Below are 5900 nucleotides of genomic sequence, written 5' to 3'. Positions count from 1 at the left end.
GAATGGAAAGGTCACGCAGCGCGTAATTGCCATCTACAACTAGTCATAAATCCTAGAAGCAAAAATACATCTAAATAACATGGAGAAAGTAATGAATGTAGCATTTTGCTTGCAGTTCTCACCTACTGCAATTTTGTTGGTCATTAAAACAGAATATATAATTAATCAGACTAAAAATTGACAAAGTTGTATTTTAAAATATTTAACTACTTCTGAAGGAAAATTCTACAAATTGTGAAACTATTCCCTTCTACTTCAAGCACAAAGGAATTTGTGAGGTTAATGTTGGCCTTGCAATGGAGCAGCTAAGATGCAAATAAAAGTTTTGTAGCAAGTTCCTGTGGAATAATAAAATACTTATCATAGAGATAACACAACTGCTGTCAACAAAGGGAAACTGAAATATTACCCCCCAAAAGCATTAAAATGAGTACAAACATAACTATTAAAATACATTGCCTTCAGAGGAGCACTGGCCAATTTTTCTAGCTTATAGAAATCTTGTACCTTTTCCAAGTACCTCATAAAACATGATGTGGGAACACAGCTGGGCAGGTGTCTTCTCCAGCGCTGCTGTGATTTTCCCTTGATGAAGTCTCCAAGATGACTGCTTGTAACCATGGGCTTATTACCACCCTGCAGCTTCAAAAAAATCTTAATGGAACAAAGACATCATTATATGATACTATTTTTAGCACTGAAATAACTTAAATCTAGCTGTTTTTCATCTGTAGTAGTGCAGCCAGTCTAAACTCCCTGTCAACATCATCTGCCAAGCAGCACAGCTACTAGCGTTCAACTCCAAACAGATTCGGGCTGCTCCAAAAGAATCTGCCTCGCTTGGGCAACCCTGCAACATCCAAACCCATCTCCTGCTCACCGTTCTGGTCAACTTCTGTGTAGCACCAGCGGGAAAGGTACAGCAGAAAGCCACCATCATGGGTCTTTGACAAACAGATCCACCCAACACAGGTTTTTAAGCTGACTCATGATTCCCCATCATGAAGTAAGGGCACAGCAGCCCAACAGTATCAGGGGTTTTTTTCACACAATGAAAAATTGGACCCAGCTCATCTACAGAGAAATCTAAAATCCAGTAATTTGATGGTAAAATGTCCAGTGTTTGACTTTTTTGTACACTTTCAGTGACTGAAAGTGGTAACTCATAAATTAATGAAAAAAAAATATATATAAATTACCTGCATAAATCACCTGCATAAATGGAGAGATAATGTTCAATTTTGCAAGTATTAAAGAACCAGAAGATTGAATATTGCAAAATGATGGCAGCCTGGCAAATCAAGTGAAACAATCAATATCTTTTACTAAATTCTAGCATTGCTAAAGCTAATTTCTGAGTTGATGAAAAAAGCTCCTTTAGAATTGGAAAAAGCTCACTCCAACCTGTCAGACGTACTATTTTATTAAGAAAAAAAAGTGCTCAGCTTGAAATAACTTCTCTGCAGGCAGACATGCAGCCCGGTAACCCTGAACCAAATCAACTGCCATTTTGCAGAACTGCATTCAAACCTTTCCCCCCTCCCTCCCTCAAATTAGAATTTCTTTAATGGTTCATACAGAACCCAGTACTTATTTGAAAAAACCCTTGAAGTGTTAGTGAGAAATTTTATCCTTCTTTTAGGATTTGTTTGGGTTTTTTTGGGGAAGACATACTTTCAGCCATGTACCACCTCAAGCACTCACTCAACTGTTCTTCCCCATCAACTTAAAATAATTTCCTTCTTCACTTTGTCACCATGACCACTGTGGGCTGTGGGGATGACAAGAAAAGCAAAATGCCTTTCTATTCCAGCAGCTGGTGTTTGTTAAGGGGGTTTGCCCACGGTTATGTGTTGTATAAATGACTACGTGTCTTGTACTGTTAGCAGGAATCTAAGCTGCCTGGGGTACCCATCTGCAGGCGAACAAAAGGATGATGTGAAGAACATGTTCTAGAAGTGAACACTGTTCATAGGACAATAAGATCATTCAGATAGGACCTTACGAGGTCTACAGTCCAACCTGCTGCTCAAAGAAGGGTCAGCTACAAGATTAGGGCTTTATCCAGTCAGTTCATTAAAAGCTCCAAGGAAGGGAACTGCACAACCTCTGGGCAATCTTCTCCACTACTTGACTTCTCTCATGGTGAAAAAGTTTTCCATATATTCTGAACCTCTCTTGCTTGAATTTATGTCCATTGTCTCTCTTCCACCATGCACTCCTGTGAAGAGCCCATCTCTGTCTTCTCCATAACCTCCCCGGGGTGCCTGAAGACTGCTGGTGGCTCCCTCAGCCTTCTCAAGGCAGGAAAGGTGCACCCACAGTTTCATCTCAGATGAAACACATTTTATAATAGGAGCACGGTCATAGAAAATACAGCTATGGATGACTTCCAAAGCCACAAAACTTTGGAAATCATTCCCTTCTTAAAGACTGTGAAAATGTCAGCAGTGTGGCTCAGACGGCCACTGTTAGTTTTGACCCCTTGGGACTGGGAGAGCAAAGCTGCACCAGGTTTGAGCCGAGCCCCATGAAGTGCTTCAGAGGAAGAGGACTTGCACAAAGTTCATTTACTGAGTGTAAGTAATTACCTTCCCCTTCTCTCCCCCTCATGTCCCCATCACGCCTGATACCATGACTCAGACTGGTTACCCAAATGGCAGCATTTCAACCCAGGGGGCACCGGGAAGGGTACAAATGAATATACATATGTCTCTGCAAGAACACACCAGAACTCCTATGTCAGTAATGGGTCATTAAAAAACAGGGATGACGACAACAAACTAATTTAATCTAACTATCTGTATTTATGCAGACATAAGGACTTACAAAGGCTGTGCTGAATGAAACACTCATCTAGCACCATATCCAGTAGTGGGTGATTAAGGAATGAAAACTGGGTGATAATGGAAAGACAATTCTCCTACTTAGCAGCCATCTACAGATCAGAGATTTAAGAGTTTTGTATCCACCATTTTCAGGGATCTTGGTCAACTTCTCTTACATGATCTCTCCAGTGTTTTTTGGACTCATGATATCCACAGCAATCTCTGAGAGTGAGCTCCACAATTTATTGTTGCCACATGTAGAAGAAAACTTTATTTGTTTTAAACTGCTCTGTGATGGCTGCCTTGGGTGTCCCATCGTTTCTGCACGACAAAATTCAGCAAACACCAGTTTCCTAATTACCATTTGTAATTTTATATAGGTCTCATCCCTCTCTCAGTCACCTCTCTAGCAAGCTAAACAAGTAGCAGTTGGTGCAGTCACCCCTCACAGCGCAGCCACTCTCAGTCTCTGATCATCTTTGTTACCATTCTTTGTATCTTTCCTATGTGTTAGGCATATATTTTACATGAGGAACCCAGGCATGCACACATACGGTACAAATGAGCTATAAGATTTTACAATGCTATCTATTTATTTCCTAATATTTTCTAACATTGTATTTGCCATTGTATTCAGCCAAATACAGCACGAACCCTACAATTTTGATCTCAAAATGGCAGCCACTGAGAAAAGAGAACTGCCAGTCATGATATTTCCTTAACCCGAAATCCTGAACACAGTACACATCTGGTCTAAAGGTTTCTGTCCAGAAAATACGAGGAATATCCAGAAAATGCTAATGTCACGTTCAGAACATATAAGACGTAAAACTAAGTTATTTTACAAGTTTGATGAAAAACCTGTTTGGTTTGGATCAGTAATGACTTCAGAGAATCACAACACAAAAGCCTGCAGATAATTTTTATATAAATGTGCTTTATTGCTGAGAAGTTACATTATTTACATGCTGCAACACATTACAACATAAATCTATCGAGTATTTCATGGTGGATGCTGTTGGTTGCCAGATAACATTGTTATAAGAACCACATTATAAAGTGAAGAGACTTACAGCTTTATATACTCTACAACTTGAGTAGCTAAAATGTTAAAAGTCAAAAGGCAGTGTTTTCTCAGGCCTGCCTGTTGTCATTTGCATGCAAAAGCCTAAGGAGAGCAAATATAAAAGTATTGTCCAGTTTCAGGTCTATGATGCCACCAAAGCTGATGATAGGTGTGTACTGATTTATATTTTAAAGCGTATAATCTTGCATAAATTATACAAGTCTCATAAGATTGGTATAAATCTAATTATTTATAAACCATGGCTTAGAAATAAAGGAGAAATGCAGCCTGCACATGCATTTAAAAGGACAACCTAGCAAATGTTTGTGACCTTAGTGTTTATTATCTTTTCTCTTAACGGATCTGCTAGAAAACATGTTAATTCTAGAGCTGCACTTCTCTTGGCTGAATAATGACAATGAAACTCCAGAAAAAGACAATTAAGCAATCTAGCCAATATATGCTGGTGGAGAAAAATCTATGAAATACAGAACATTATTTATGCCTAACTTAGTATGCCTTCATTAAGCAATGTTTCTAGCAGCATCATAGTGAAATAGAATAGTTGAGTGAAGTTTGGCCCCTCATTTTCTTAAATGCGAAATAATTTAAAATCCCAGTTGAATCTGTAGCCCAAATATCAGTTGCTAAATAATCTGGAGAAAGCTTTATCGCTTTCTAAAGGGAAAGTTCTCCAACTGTATCAGTCTTAGGAGATGTGACTACGAGAAGCCTAAAGAACCGTAAGAGACAGTTTTTAAGAAGTGAAAGGGTCAGGATGAAAGAAAAAAACCAATCAAGAATATACAAGCCAATGCCTTCCCTGGTAAATCAGCCATCATTCTTCTGCTTGTCATGCCACTGGGCTGTTTTACACCAGCCAAGGAATGGGCTTTGTTTCTGTGTTTCTAATCAAGCTACATTTTAAAAAAGAAAGGGAACAGAAAACGAGCAAGGAACGGTAGATAGGTAGCGGTGGCACAGATACAGTCATGCATGAAGGGCTTGGCCCTGCCAGTGATGGCGGGGCAGTGGTACCGTGTGGATGCTTTGCCGACATGGATCTCTCCTCACCCTTGGTGCATGTTGCACCCTGACATGGCTGCTGCAGAGCAGGGGCAGCATGTCCTCGCTCGGCCAGGATGTGTAGGAGGGAGGGCAAGAGGAGCAAGGGCTCCGGGGCTGGCGCCTGCTCCTTGTGACCGCCTGTCTCTGAGAGGCAGTGAGCACGTGCAAACGTCTTTCATGGCTCCATCACAGACACCCACTTCTAACCCCAGTGCCTGGCTCTGACAAAGCACTGACTCCCATTAGTGAGTCAGGGCAACCCGACATGAGCTGTCCTCACCACCCCGTTCACACAAAGCACCGCTGAGATGAGCTGTGGAACCTCCCTTTGGGGACAGGTTACCACGCTCGGCAGGCCTAAAGCTGTGCATCTCTCTGCACACAGGGTCAGCGCGCTCCTGGAGGGCTCCCAGAAAGCTGAGTTCCCAGGATGGACTTCTTCCCATGCAGCAAAATGCAGGGTTACTTTTCTCTCTGAAGAGCTGACCAAAGTCCACTGAAGTTGATGGAAAAGTTACTGCTGAACCCCGTTAGCATCTGGGACTCAGAGGGGAGAATTTGGGCACACCGGGTCTAACCTCAGCTCTTTTCCACACTAAGCAGAGAGCTGGATTTGGGCTGCACATGGGATGTCCCTAGCACTGTGTGTGCAAAGTGGGTGCACAGATGTCCAAAGCACTCAGACTTGGATGCCTGACTCCCTTTCACAGGTGAACAGGGATTCTGGGCTGCCAGGGTCCCGGTCAGAAGATGTGTGTTGAAGGCAAAGACCAGATCTCCTAGGCCACAATTACACCCTACAAAAGAGGGGCAGGTGAATCAGACAAGCCCAGAGTAGCAAAGACCAAAGTCAGTGTGTCCCCATGGTGGAATCAAGCACTGTCCAAGCTAATCAGGTTGGTTGGGACAGTTCAGCCCACTTTAATCTGGAGCTAATA

This window comes from Nesoenas mayeri (assembly GCF_963082525.1).
Source record: "Nesoenas mayeri genome assembly, chromosome: 2".
NCBI classification, from domain to species: Eukaryota; Metazoa; Chordata; class Aves; order Columbiformes; family Columbidae; genus Nesoenas; species Nesoenas mayeri.
This window is presented reverse-complemented; position numbering follows the sequence as displayed.